The sequence below is a fragment of the Chelon labrosus genome (genome assembly GCF_963514085.1).
Source record: "Chelon labrosus genome assembly, chromosome: 20".
Taxonomy (NCBI): domain Eukaryota; kingdom Metazoa; phylum Chordata; class Actinopteri; order Mugiliformes; family Mugilidae; genus Chelon; species Chelon labrosus.
The window spans coordinates 14,806,065-14,822,176 of record NC_140353.1 but is presented as its reverse complement, the minus strand read 5'-3'; positions in this window follow the sequence as shown (position 1 = coordinate 14,822,176).

Genomic DNA, 16,112 nt, shown 5'->3' with positions numbered 1-16,112 from the left:
TTACAGATCCCATTGGACTTGCAACTGCATCATATTTTTTAATGGGGTGTGGAGAGAGCCCCGGACAGAGCAGACACCAGGGTGAAACGAGGTTGAAACCAAATTACCTCAGAGTCCATGAACGGAGGACTTTGCTATGAGAGTTTCCAATGAGTCTGTAAAAAAAAAAAAAAGCTTTCCTGTGAGCTTTGAACTAATTTCTCCACTTTCTCACTTCTTTCTTTGCAAACTAGAAAGTAACACTGTAATAAAAGCGGTCAAATGAGAGGGAAATTTAGCCTGGCCGGTGCACAGAGGCATGGTGTCGTTAAGGCCTGGGAGCCAAACACCACAGAGCAACTCACACACAAGGAAGGGCGTCCAGTCCCTGTACGTCCCACAAGAACTAGAAAAGTCTCCTTAAAAGTTGTAATAGACCACATCAGGCTATGCTGTGTAATGCTTTAAACATTCAACAATAATATGTTGATTATCGGTAACTGTTCTTAATGGGGATCTCAACACAATCAACCATCCGGAGTCAAAGAATTACATTTAAGTGATCATTTTGTGTTAGTGCATGAGAAACGGCCTCTGACAACAATCAGCATTCATTCAGAGTGCTGCCAAACATCAGAGTTTCATTTGAAATCAACCCAGGAATCGTTAAATCCATGCTGAGGTAAATAGTAAATTATTAAGCCGCTCTCAACACAGATTGTTGGGGCTTGGTTGAAATCAAATGAATACACTGTTTATAGCACTGGCTTTCTGGCATAGTCCTGTAAATATTATTATCAAGAAATTGTGTGTTTTGTTGCTATAATTTCAGCAATTCCTCCTCTTTATTACTACTCATTATTTCTTTGCGAATTTAATTAATGGAAGAAGTCTCTGCTCAATGACTTTCAGCTGCTCCTGGCTAAGATACACTCTCTGTAGTTTTGTGCGGCTTAGACGATGGCAAGAGATAACATGTTAATTAGAGAGCTTTGGAAATGATGTTAGGTGGATTTTGTTACCTTCGGGCAAAGCTGAGTTGGCTGCTTCCCCCTGTTTCCAGTCTTTGTGCTAAGCTAAGCTAACCAGCTGTTGGCTGTAACTTCGTGTTTATCGGACACTAGTGTTAGCCACGAAGTGAATAAACATATTTCCTAAATTGCCAGGTGCCATGGCAACAGAGGTGGTTCCCATAACATAAAGGTCATGTTTAAATGCCCAACTTAGCAGAAATAAACATGTTTACAGGTTGATACATGACACATCACTTTTATACACTTCACTTGTTTGAAGTTATCAAGACAGATGTGTGCTGTCACAGGTCCCTAGCCGTCTGCCTACTCACACTTCACCTCTTAGCCCACTTTTGAATAAGCCGGGAGTTACGCATAGTCAGGCAATGCCAAGATGGCAACAATCAGGGACACCACACTGAGCTTCAGAACCTGTTCTTCAGTTAAGTTTTGGGTGGCATCAGTAGTTTGCTCTGCGGTTCATGCAATGTATGTTTGTTCTTGAAGATTAAATGTAGACTGATGACTATAAAGACTTTAGCCGTGTGCTAGCTAGAAAAGGCTGTAGCTGATTTACATGTCATCTTTTGCCTGTTTAATGCTTTTATTGTGAAACAGGAGCAATAGGAACTCAAATTCAGGACAGGACGTGCCGACTCTGACACTGAAATTGTGAGATCTTAAAGCTCTTTGACACTCAAGGTTTGATGGCAGTCAGTACAGTAAATATCTGCACGTTAATCTTCATTAAAAATCATTTGGCAACCACTGGATGATAATAGTTTACCTGAACTAATGATTATATAAACTCCTTTACAGGTTAATCTTGCAAAAAGTTTTCAGATCATTAGAGACAGATTTGTTGATGTAATCTGAGCCCAGTCATCCTCAAAGCTAATGTTTGGCATCAATTTTTCTTTGCTTCAGGCACCATGACCTGGTATTCTGAAACACAATGGTGCCCTGTGCTCTGATGCTGAAACACCCTGCCAAAATCAATAGAGCTAGAATCTTTAAAGCTATGACGCTCCGAGCAACAAGTTATAGCAATGCAAAAATTTTAATCTCCCCTTCCACAGAAGGTAAAACACATTTCCACTCGCTTTGGTTTTTCTAAAAAAAAAAAAAAAGGCAGATGAAGGGGGTACAAGAAAATGTAGAGAAAAGGCCTGGGGTAGGTCTCCACCTGGAAAACAAAACAGGTGAAGGGATGGACCGAGCTCCGCCTGTCTCCACGAGTTCAGGCCAAATTTTCCACAACGCCTTGTGGATAAACATCAAGAGGAATGGGCTGTCTGAGAACGAACTGTCAGTGGGCAGTGACAGCTCCAGCTCTCATCTCCATCGCCATGCCTGCATGGTCATAATAGAAGGGACAGGAGATTCCACAGCGATTCCTCAAATAAGCAGCGCTCGGGACAGCACCTCCCTTCACAGGAAAACGGGAAGGAAGATGAGATAGAGCGAGACACAGACCTGCCTGTCCTCTCAGCCAGTGGAATGGGAAAACTAAACACCTTGGTTTAAACATTCAATAATGGAATCCACTCATCCGTAATCAACAACCCGGTCAAAAATGGAGACCTCCCTTTTGTTTTGGTGATTCAATTTTATACAACGCAGTAAAAGTATTTTTGCTTTGAGATCCAACTCAAAGGATGATATGCCAAAAACGGAGTTGACCAATTGCATGTGGTCCACGTACTCCATTGCGGGACAGAGTACAGCTGCCTCGTGAATGCTGGTATTTTAGCCACACTTGCGGCAAGTCAGTTAGTCAGTCCCGTTAATCGGCACTGGAATGCCATGTATTTTTTTGGGGTGCAACGGCATTTTGCAAATTTATGCATTTATAACAAATGCCTGCAAAACTGATGACATCTTAGTCAATATTTACAAACGTTGTGCTTAAACCTGATTAGCAAATGTTAATATCCAACATGCTAAGCTGAGATTTTAAGCATAGTAAACATTATATTTGCTTTGACAGTTTTTATATAACCAATTATGAAATTCACTTGATTTCCTGACATGTTTATCTTTGGCATAACACATAAGATATGAGGGCTACGATAGCCCTTAGGAATGAATCAGGTCAGAGACTTTTGCCCCTAAACTATTGTAATGTACCATGGGTGGCCCCTGTCAACAGAGAAAAATAGCACTGATCTCTATAATATACATCTTCAGTGGCTTCTATAGGGGCCACTAAAACTAATCAGCAGCATGAAGCTCTCCAATCTCAAACACACATGGTTTGTTTAAACAAAAAGCCATTAAACAGAGCGTGTAAATTACAAACTGAGTCCCATCAATGCCATCTAATGTTCCATCTAATCATCTGAGATCTTGTTATTGCCAGGATTTTTGCCAACAGTTAATATATCCTTAAAAGGGCAAAGGGGAAGTGGTGTCGTCAGAGAGCAACGATCCGGCAGCTGGTCTCCTGTGGAATCCTGGGCGATACTGGGGATGACGGAGACCAGCTGCTGACTCAGTGACTCATTTTTACCTCAGCAGGGAGAAGGAGAGGAGGAGAGAAGGAAACGGGAGAGCAACAGCTCCCGCCCAGACAAAGAGCAGACACAACCAGCACCAGAGGGGTAGAGCGGCCAACATAACACTTCAATAAACATTTTAAAGTCTGCTGCATCGGTTTGCACCGTCCTTTTTCTTTGGCGCCGAACATGGGCCGCGTTGCAATGTAATCATTTGGTTTATAAACAAAATACGATGAAAAAGTCATCGTGAAAGTATTTGTCTTCTGGTTATTTCAGCAATTAGTGTGGCACAACTGGAATCTGACATTTTCGGATAAAGCATTTTTTGCGAGTACCTTTTTATCTTTGTGGCTATAATGATAGCAACCCAAATGGCTTTCCGTTCTCTGGCCCAGTTCCGCTCTACAAATGATGTGTGCAGGCCTGTGTTGTGTCTGGCTGTTGGCATTAGCAAAAAATCTTATTTTCTGATGGATGAAAATGGATTAGAGGTTCACAGTTCTGGCAGTCCAGGGAAAGTACACACAGCTTAAGATGGAAGTAAAATAAGAATTTTATAAGTTGGAGAAATTATTTGATTACATTTTATAAAGTTGAGCCTCATAAACTTAAACAGATTATAACAATCTTATGCTAAGTACAATTGGTTAATTCTTGTGTTTTTAAGTAGTCGTAGAATTTCATGCTCCTGAAGAAATTCTCCAAGCTTGCCTCCTACAATTTTAAACAAGGTTAGCGTTTCCAGACGCTCAGATCAGATTGTATATATCAATGAAGTCTCTCGATGACTACAGTATGCGTCACATGAAAGCCGTAGCCTGCAGAAATAAATCCAAGTATAGACAACCCCAAAAAAGAGCTGCTAATTTTACTCTACATTACATGTCCAATGTTTGCTGAAAGTTCTCAGGCACGAGGGGAAATTTTGGTGTGTAGTCACTCCCTGGAGAAGATCTGTTGGACCAATCAAATTGTTTGTGTGGTCTTTATTAGGAGATCGACGTAAGAGTAACATCTACATAGTCATACTTGTCATCTGAGCGCCATTGAATTAACTTTGCTAGCAACAAATGCTTTCTATCTGAGAAGTGAGAGATTAACATGGATTAAGGTATTTGTCGAGAAGCATATGTCACAAAATCACAGTGGAGTGTTACCAGACTCAAACTGAGTCCGGGTATGCCAGGCTACGCAACAGTTGACAAGATTAGCATGGTGGTAAACAAGCATTTAGTAGCTAAATAGCAAAATTCTCAGGTGCTTGTGAAAATCAGAGCAGAGCTGAAAGTCGAAAAAATAATCTTTTTTTTGATAACATCTGAAGAAACCTCAATTGAATGCTAATATACCTCCATATCTGCTAAGACACTACCAAACAGCTAATGTGTGAGTATTAATGTACTGTCTCAGCAGACTGTAGTCATACATCTTTCCGATGGGCAACACTCACAGATGTTCCTTTTTAAACCCCAACTCCCCGCCAGTCTTTTAGAACTGAAAAAGCTACAAGTCCAGTTACCATTGTTTCTGTTTATTTTCTTTGGTAAACCATGACCTGCATCTGTTTTCTACTTCTACAAACTCAAGTGGCCAAAAAGTATTCAAGAGTTCCAGGTTTAAGAAGACCATTTCTCAATTCCAATATGAACTGTAATCACTTAAGGAAGCGATGATGGTAGCTTTTCAATTCTCATACAGTCCCTCCTGTGAGAAAATTGATAGGCAAACTTGAAGGAGACTTTTGCTTTTTACTTTAGACAGTATTTGTCAGAGCTATAAAAGCACTTACAATGGCTAAATTGTGTAAGCCCTGACAGGTCCCCCTGTAATGCACCATGGACAATACAGGAGCCTAGAAATGGCTCACTTTAATGGAATGCAGCCATTGTCAGTGTTATTAATGACACTGCCTGCTTTTCCTGCTATGACATGTCAAAGGTAACCTTAGACCTGCCACACTAGGCTTCTGTGTCATAGAAGAAGAATTTCCTATTAATCCGAACCATACTAACCCAAAGCTAATATACAATTCTTCAATTTTAGCAGTAGTTGAGCACAACACTTAATAATAATTAAAATTATAAGTACAGCAAATGTAGCAGTATGAAGTAGCTCAGTAAACTCAGTTTATGGTTGGATAGTTTGAATGAAATCCACTGTTGACAGCAGCTGAACCCAATCAAATGCATGAACTCTGGCACACCTCACTGGCACACCACAAATTTGATACAGATTTCTCCCACTTTTAATTCCCAGAAAAGAGCTTCTTCTCTTGTAAGTGTTGATATTATTTAAGCATCAAGCCACGTTAAGATCTGATTGTGTGTTCCATCAGGGTGGAACACACAATATCCCAGATGTTTTATTTCCCGGTTCTTAAGTGGCAAATCCTCCCTACAGATAATCTGGGATGCGTGTGAGCATTGGTGCCTTTGAAGATGAATCCAAAGGATGAAGAATCTTGACTTTATGGGCCATCCACACTGCTTGCCCACAATAAATAAAGTAAGGCTGTGCAGTCATGTCGTTTTTGATTAAACTCTTCAGACTACAAGGTGGCGAAACATTCCGAAACACTGTCTTAATCATCATTAGATAACACAATCAAATGTCTCTGCGGTTCAGTAGCACATTTTCCAGCTACTACAGTGAATATGACTCTCTGCTCAAACAACAATCCATCATTATGAGCAAAAACGTTGCATGACATCAGCCATGACTGCACTGGAAAGAAGCTTTTAAGATAAACAGATTGCAGGCTCACTGCTCTCCGTCTCACGGAAAAAAAAGCGAATACTCACACACAGCAGCAAACAAGTGCATAAAAAAAAAAAAAACTATGCGAAAGGAACAAAAAGTTCAATCACACATGCTGAGCACAGATAAAAAACATCTGAAAAGTGGAAGTCATTAGTTTTACATACCATTCCTGCCTGGGAGACTATGGGAAGTTTTTGTAATGACACAGTAGCCTTGCCCTTATATGGCAGCCGCTGGTCCCAGTGCCGTGTCCTGCTGAGAGGGACAACCACTGTACAAGTCTCAGGAACAGCAGACCATAATTACATAACCGACTTGGTGGTGGCGAAGTATGTATGCAGAAGGCTTAAACCTTGAGCCGTGCAGGATTTGTCAATGGAGGTGGCTGGAATGTTTGGTATGGCCTGTGGTGCCACCCGCATACAAAGCCCAACAATTTGCTGTTTGTTAATCCATCAAAGAGCAAACAAGCTGTTACTATTGGTTCTTTGCTGTGTTTTATCAAGGCTGTGTGACCAGATCAAACCATAAAAGAAACATACCCGAACATGCTAGACTGCAGCTGTAGCAATAATCGTTCTTTAAGGACATCTGCAGTCGGGACTTCCTGAAATAAGTCAAATCAAGCTGTTTCACTGTGCACGTAATGTCAGAAGAGCCCCTCTGAAGTTTAATTATCTGCTGATGCTTTTACCAAAATCGACATGAGTCAGAGTTTTTCGAAAATGAAATAGATTAAAAAACATCCACTTATGTGGTTCTTTTTGGTGCTCATCCGTGCATTGCACCTGATTGAGTCAAACCACGCGAATGTCTGGACTGACATTGCGATTTGTCATTTTATATAAATGGTGTAAAAACAGCTTTGACATAGATTCCGAAAATAAACGATTAGTTTATTGCGAGTTTTGTTATTTAGTATCCTAGCGAAGGATGTGTGATTTGTTTTCCTCCACAATTACATTTCTTATCACACATCTGCAACAACTTATCCATAAAAGTACACAGCCAAATATCGTAACACAGATTTCTTTGTGGAGAGAATGGACTTTGGGAGTCTGTGTTGATAGGCATGAGTAAATATGGTTGCTACGCAGTGAGGAAAACTGAGACAAATCCACAAACATAGTGGTTGCTGTTCCAGCTACTCAGGCCTCTGTGGGTACACTGTATTTATGAATTTCAACATCAGATTCAGCTTGTTTAGATGACATACTGACCTGCACTTTCTGAATACCAGTGAATACAACAAAAATGTTTGCTGATAAAGTTACACAAACAAGATCTTAAGGGAACACACACATCTGGGTATTTTATGGTCAGAAAATGACAATGACAAAGATTTGCTCCTTTTTGGACGTTACACAACAGAGACCCTCAACATGTATTTGTCTCAACTTTAAGTAATCCTATTGCTGGAGTCTCTGTCCAAGTGTAATGGATTCAATGACCAAGTGGATATGGAAATATTTGTTGCCGGACAGGATGCAGTTTTTCTCAACAACATTTTTCAGTAACAACTTGTTTCGTCTGTTATTGGAAAAGTCATTCTGTTGGAATTTTCCAAAGGAAGTGCTAATATTTAATAAAGGAGAGAGTTCGGCAGGCCCTTTGGAATTATTTTATTGATTACTGGAAGTTGGTCTCCTCAAGTCCAGTCAGTAACTAAAACCTCAGCGCAAGGGATCGCCAAAAGATCACACTGTTCTGCAGCTCACGTGTTTATAGTGATCTTGCATGTGTTAAAAGTAAGAAATGGCCGTGTTAGACCTAACATTACAGAGAAACTTCCTAGTGTCAACAAAAAGCTACCCAGACACTATCTACTGTTAACCAAAAACTACTCAGTACCTAGTGCCAACAAGAAACAACTTGCTAACTACTATCTAGAGCTAACTAAAAGTTACCCAGAACCAGGTAGTGCTAACAAACAACTACCCAGAAACTAACTAGTACCAACCATCTAGTGCAAACCAAAAGTTACCATGAAACTTGCTAGTGCTATCAAAAAACTACCCAGACACTATGCGCTGTTAACCAAAAACTACTCGGTACCTATTCAAAACATACCTAATGCTAACCAAAAGTTAGCCAGAAAACTAGCTAACAAAAAACTACTCAGAAACTGTCTATTGTTAACCAGGAACCATCTGCTAACTAAAATGTACCCAGAACTAGATAGCTTAGTGCTAACTACAAATTACCCATAACTACCCAATGCCAACCAGAAGCTATCTAGTGCTAACTAAACTGTCTAGTGCTAACCAAATGTTACAGAGAAACCAAGGAGCACTAACAAACAATATCTACTGCTAACCAAAAAATACCCAGAAACTATCTAGTAGCCTACCAACCAAAACTACCAAGAAACTTTGTGTTAAGTGCTAATGAAAAACTACCCAGAAAGTTATGCAGAGAAAAAACAAGACTAAACACCAGTACTCATTTTCTTTATTTTTTTAGATAATTAAGGTGAGAGTTGCATTGAGGTTGAAAAGGGACCTGCTCAACTGTACTAGGTACCAATTAAGGAAATTAATGCAGAAAAATGTTACACCGAGTCTACTCTGCAAATTTCATGTTGAAGAAAAGAGGCTTTATTTTCCTCTCCAGCTGTGGCTGTTCTTGTTGGCAGCAGAGTTGTTCTTGACAAGGATCCTGGCTGCCGTCTGAACAATCTCTCCTGCTTCAGTTTGAACCCCAGACTGTGATAAATGAGCGAGAAGTGCTGTAATTCACCGTTACTCTCTGGTGGGTCCTTAAAGACCGGTGGTACCATTTTCACCCAGACAGTTTGCCATTGTTGATGATATGACAATCTTTATTTAACAATCAGTTCAACTGAGGATGATTGCATCAAAAAAAACACACACATTTTATTAACAATTGATAATAAAATGAGATTAGATCCATTTTATGTGTTGAAGAGGCAGACACAGTGTCGCTTGTGGATCAGCTGAGCATCCAGTTTTGTCTGGACAGTTGACTCAAAGCATGGTGGGAAACCTGACATGATATATACAGTGTAAAAGCTGTCTTGTTTAAATTATATAAAACTGGATTAAAACAAGGCAACTGTGTTTATGTGAAGCTTCTCTCTCTTCATAGTTGTGGTTAACCACAGCGTTCCTGCCGCAGATACCGTTTTAGTCATACCTGCTTATATGCACATGCTGCAGCAGCAGACACAGACACCCAAATAATTACTCCATGTGTCCAGATGATTATACCATTCAGCCATCCAAGGAATGGTACAAAACAGAAGACTGCTTATACTTGAGTTTAGGAAAATCCTAATATTTAATCCTAATGAGCAACACAAAAGCTGATTGAACTATTAGTAAGAATACCAGCGTTGATTCCTGACATTTAGACTCAGACTCATTTAGACGAAGCTTTTGTCCCACATGGAAGTTAAGCTCGGTTTTACGATGGATTTATGGAAATGAGAATTCTATAATTGTTGCTCTATAAAGGGAGCATTTGGGGAAAAATAAACCCTGCTGGTGTGATACGCCTTGACTTTAAAGATTGTGCGGTTTTTAATTCCTGGTGTGTGGCGCGCTTATAAATGTCAAAAAGGATATGCAATCACAAAGCAAATACGCTATTATTTTTGGTCACATATAACTGATTTCCAATTTTTCTTGCACAATTCATATGGGCATACTTACCTTTTCTGGATTTAATATCCTGGGTTCTCCATCATTCACTCATACACTGCACCTTATGTAATGGATACATAATAGTGAGCAAAAAATAAAGATTTGGGAAGCTCCAGACACACATAAAACTTTTCACATCATTGCATTGTGGGTTTGAAAACAGTGCACATGCCATTGAAGCTACTTCTTTTGTTCCAGTGAGGAATTTCTGAGGGCTCTATGTGGTGGACGCAAATGGTGGATAGTCATGTAGATGGACTTTACTGAGTAGCAGGAAGCTAGTGCTCTCAGACACACTGCAGCCATGGTGGCAGCTCTGTGACCTTTTATGCTAACATGCCACAATGACAATGATGAGAAAAACAAAAAGGCTGGGATTTAGGACATATAATATTGATAACTTTCATGTGTAAGCATCCGAATGGTGCGTTCACACCACACGACAAAGGCTACAACTTGGTGAACATTGCTAGCAACATGGTGGCGTCATTGATGGGGGGTTTGGAACAGGCATTAACTGTATATATGACACGACAACAGATGAAGCTGATTAGTTGATGTAGGCTTATGCACTTCAGTGGGTAAAAAAAAAAAAATTAAGCCACATACAGATGCCAAAAACTGTAGTTCCTCAAATGCCCACTTGAGGCTGGCTCCAAAAGTAAGTCAGTCCCCATAAACCACTCATGTTAAATCAGAAATACACATGTTTATAACTTGGTAGGAAAAATTATTTTGGTCAGTACAGCTTCATTCTTGAAAAATGTTCAGGGATTCATTTTTAAATACTATATATATATTGTATTGAGGCTCAAGGCGCTTAGAGTCACCAGTGGGTGCTGTCTCACACCCACTGGTGACCTAACTGTTACATGCTATGCTTCTGTGGTTCTTTTTGAATTGACCACAAGTTGCATGGACTCAGGGGGAGCAGCCAATATAACAATGACCAGACCCACCACATTGAGCTTCAAAGCTGCCCTTGAGTAATCCTGGGTAATGTCATGAAACGTTCGTTCATTCATTTTCCTCTCTAGGGTCACAAGGGGGCTGGAGCCAGGCAGGGTACAGTCTGTCACAGGGCTAACACAAAGAAACACCTAACCGTTCACACTCACATGCACACCTCCAGCCAATTTAGAATCACCAGTTGACCTAACGAGCATGTCTCTGGACAATGGGAGGAAGGTGGAGTACCTGTAGAGAACCCACACAGACACAGGGAGAACATGGAAACTCTACACAGAAAGAGTCCAGCTGGTCGATGGGTTTGAACCCAGAACCTTCTTGCTGTGAGACATCAGTGCTAGACCGGTACACCACTGTGCAGCTATGGAGGATTCATTTATCTTTATATACAGTTCATGTCTGCAGCCTATGAATGTTTTATAGGAATTTTTTAGAGCAATCCATACACTGAGATACTTCAGTCTGGATCAGACAAAACAAGGGGATTGACCATGGTGTACCTTGAGCTGATAAAACCTAGTTCAGTGTATGTTGTGATGCATGAGTCATTTGTCCCTTTGGGTGGCAGTATTCTCCTCTACAGCTGAAGTCATTTCTCTTTTACTCAGGATACACATCATTCTGAATATCAGACAAATGAGGTAAGGGCCTAATAATCGTCAAGGTTTTCAACTATCTGGGAAACCTATTGAGGGGGGTAAATCAATGTCAGTGATTCGTATCAAAATTCACTTTGAGGTCCTTCAAGGATCACGTCTTCTGCTACTGAATAGACTGTTATTCCAAACGGCATTACCGACTTTGTTTTGGCTTCGAAAGGTCAATATTTCACGCAGAGTATTGAGTAACACGTGGCCCGAGACGTTTTTATTCCTGTAATACAACACTTTTATTTTATGTACATAAAAATATATCTAAAAAAAAAAAAAAATAATTAAAACGTTTTCCAGGAAAATCGCTATGACAGGTTGCGACTACAGAATTGAACAGAACGTTTTTGCTCCGGACTTCTCTCAATGTTCCGTGCTGAATGAGGACAGACTCCAGGGACATGGTTCATTATTGCAACATTAGCCCGAGCGTGGTGACCAAATGTGTTTGTTTTAATCTCCGTCTGTGTGATTAATGTGCATATATGGAAAATAAATACTCCTTTTCGCAGAAAGACTCTGTTGTGCTCTTGTCGCTTGGCAATTGAAGGATATTACAGTGGTCGTTTTGGTACAAGTCTGCTTTTCGTCATTCTGATCTCAGGTCTTTTGAAGTTGGATATCCTTTAACTGTGACACTTTGACTATCAAAAAACCATCTTCGTGGTGAAACACTGACACGTTAGATGGCATCAAAAGACACATAACAATAATTTCAATGTATTTTGTGTGTCATATTGAGGTAATTCTCTGCCATGAGTCATGTGTTTATCTAAAAGTGCTTGAAAAATTAATATTCATTGTTTTCTGACATGCCACCCTATCAACTTCACCGGTCGTTATGTCTGTGCCAGCTCCTTTACACATAGAACACCCACCAGCAACCCTACTGTAATTCTTATGCAACTTGTAGCTCCAGACATTTAATTACATCCATTTTCGAATCCATTCATTATGTCCTCTATCCAGAAGCGCGGATGTGTGCCAAGGACATTTACATGATAAAACGGAGCACAATTTCATGGTGAAAAGCCATGGAAAAATCTCCTTGTTAAGGAGGGTAATTGAGCTTCTGCGGTTGCTGTATATTTACTTCTCCTGTTGTGTCTGTTTACAATGAGGCCTTAACGGACAGCAAATAGTTTGGATGTTGATGAGTGGAACATTTGATCAAATTCTGATGTGTTTATGGCTGCTCTTCGTATTAATATAATGGATGCAGTCATCCTCTGGGGAGGGGGAAGGCTAAACCACATGCTCAAACCTTGCTAAAAATATTCTGCACTATAATGTCTTAATTGACTATATATATCGAGTCATTAATACAATAAAAATTGGTTTACGAGATGAAAATTTTTTGATAAACATCTGTAAAATATATTTTTTTAATTCTTAAGCTGGAAAACATACTAAATTAGCTGTTTCTATTTAATCTAGTAAGGATTCCTCTAAAGCATGTTGCAGTTATGTTTGTAATTTGTTAATATTTAATAGGGCACTACTAAGCAGTCTTGTTGGCCAGCTGAGTGCACAACCCGGGTTTGACAGATATTTTAAGGATATTGTGTTGCAGCCAAATGCCCATTACACAGCCAGCAGATTTGGAGAACATTAGCATTCCTTTGGAGTTGTATACCTGTCACTCTTATGAATGAATTAAATCCATTTAAATCCTCTCTTGATCTTCTGTGTTTCTTTAATGTCAAGGGGAAACTACAGATCCCGGAGAAGGACTTGAAAATAAAAATTTCTTTAAAAAGACTTTCCCTCCCAGGGCTCAGTTGTTCAGGGCACTAAGGCTGGGTGCTACACCTTACGATGGGAGTTTTCCCTTGGGGTCTTGCGTATTCTTTTAAACTTTCTCACTTATTTAAAATCCACGCCTACTGCCAAGCATTGATTTAATGATTTTGTTTTTGAGGCCATTCTCAAAATACAGTTGTGCGTGGAACTGACCTGGAAGTAAATTGACCAAATCCAATGAAAAACTTATTTTTTTCTTTTAAATGATAATTATTTTTTTTTTCTGTATGAGCTGGATCTTTGGCCTATAAATGGTCAGCAACATTTGCCAGCAGATAATTTATAGTCAGTTTATTGGGGATTTTAAAAGAAAACCTACATTCTGCAGTGGTTTGATAGGAGCAGTGAACGTGAACCTAGACCATAGGGCCACAAAACCAAAATAATGACCATGTTTCCAAATTTTTCTCTAGAAAAGTTGAAGCAAATGTTTAAAATGTTATGCAAAAATGAAAACGCAAATTAGCTGCGTATCCATCAACTGGTTAGGTTAGGAGCAAAGAAAGAAGGCGACGCGTGGTCACAACGTGGGGGTACAGTCGCTCTCATGGCTGTAATAAACAATGTAGACGAAGTAAAGGGCCAGTGGAAAACAAAAATTAACCTTGAAAAAGAAAAAGAAGTAAATTATGACACTGAAACAGCTGATCAGTCACTTTAGTTACATGTTCACCAGATCTGTCAGGATCTGTTTTTATTTTTATCCATTTCCTGTTTTACTTTGTAGTGTGTTCTGTTGTGTTGCTGTTAGTTTTGCTTCCTGTTTTTTCCCTCCTTTGTGATTACTGTCTCTGCCCTGATTTGTTTCACCTGTGTCTCAGTGTATTTAAACCCTGCCTCATTCCCTTTGTCTTTCCCAGATTGTCTTTGTTAACTAGTGTTCAAGCTCTTTCATGGTTTTTCCTACTTGCCTCCTGTGCATGATCTTTTCCGTTATTTTTTGAGGTTAGGCTTTTGCTCATTTCCTGTCTGCCTTTTAGGATTTTGACCTTCTGCTACCATTGAGTTAAAGAGCTTGTTTTGAGGACTGTTCATTTGCCTTATTTCCTTGGTTTGCACTCGGGTCCCAGCACCCCAACCCCTTTACAAGATCAGAACTTTTCATCCCACAATGAGCTCATTAGTGAACACATTTGGCACAATTTTGTTTGGATTCAAACTTCTCTTCTAATACTAAAAAATGGGTATCAAATTGCATTATGGAAACCATACTACTATACTAATAAACTCTAAACGACGTATACATTAAATTATGTTAACTTCATCAAAAGGATGTCAAGACTAACATGATGTCAATGGTGTTGCCATCAATATCTTTTATATTTGAGCTGTTAAACAAAGGAGCAGGTTAAAGCCAACATGTCGTCCTCTGTGGATCTGCTCTGATCAGCAAAGCACATGTTGTTTTTGTAGTAAGGAACGGAATAACTGATAAGCAGCCATCACTTGTGATCTGGACCTGTACTGAAATCCGTTTTGTGATATTATCGAGGCAACAGATGGAGAACAAAAGTCTCCCTTGATTTGGTGTTGTGTCTTTTGTCAGGGTCCTGTTATAGGAGCCACAGAGTGAAGCGTTGCCAGCCGGCGTTGGTCTGAGCGAGTCTTGAGCGGTGAGTCCGAGCAAATTCGCAAACAGGAATCCGTGAACCTCAGACATGACGTGTTGGAGACAACTTCCCCGTTGAGGAGGCTTCAAATGTTTATTAATGAGCCCTTCAGACTCGCCACAGTTATGCTGCTGGATGCTTAAAGGGACATGATCTAATTCTGTAGCCTTCTAAAGCCCATCAGATTACAGTTTCACTCTTCCCCGCGCAGCCTGCAGATCACTTTGCACCGTCATCTAAGATGGTATTGTCACAGATGTTAATCGTCATAATACCTCGGCAGCATTTGAGAGTGAGGCAGCACTCCCGTCCCCTGACTTCTCCTGGCCCACGGTGGAAGTTGTGTTGGAAATATTAACGTGACAGCGAGGCGAAACCCAAGTCAAAATCATTAACGGCCCAATACCCAGCATTTGTGGTATGGATATCTCTTTCTCTGCGTCTCAAGAGCGAGATCAACACAGATGCAGCGGAGCTATCCGAGCTCTAAGTGATTTAGCAGAAGGAAATTGGTTGTCTAATGTCTACAGAGAGGTTTGAGCAGAGGTATGCTTGCAAGTTTCCATGATTGCATGTTCAAATCACAATAAATATCCCTCTCCGTCGAGCTACTGAGGCCGAGGTAGAATGTTCTGTTGACCTGCCAGATGCAATTGCCATTGAGAGAGCCTGGCGAACTGCTTACAGTGTAAAATACCTGCAGCGGCGCTTATATGCTCGCACCACTAGAGGGACAGAGTATGGGACCTGTATGCAGAGCTGAGAGATGTGCTTCAGCAGCCTTGACAGAACCAGAGTGAGACCCTCCACATGGGTATTTATGTTACATCCAGCCTGCAGGAAAGTTCACAAACAGTGCAGCCATGTTTCCCATCATGTTATGAGAATGGTGGAGGTGGACACCTCTAGTTTACACTTCTGTTTATTAACCTTGCAGTCTCCGTGTTCTCATAACGTACAGCAGAATAATTTTCCTCGCCACACAAGAACTGCGTCGTAAACCCAGCCTTTACGGTAAATGATGTCATTGGAATAAAAATCGGAAACGAGCGACGAAAAAGGGTTTGTAGTGGGCCTGGAATTCTTTTAGTCGTAGCTAATTTGCAGTGCAGACAGACACCATATGGAGTTGTGTGCTTTTGGGCTGCGATCCCAACACAGT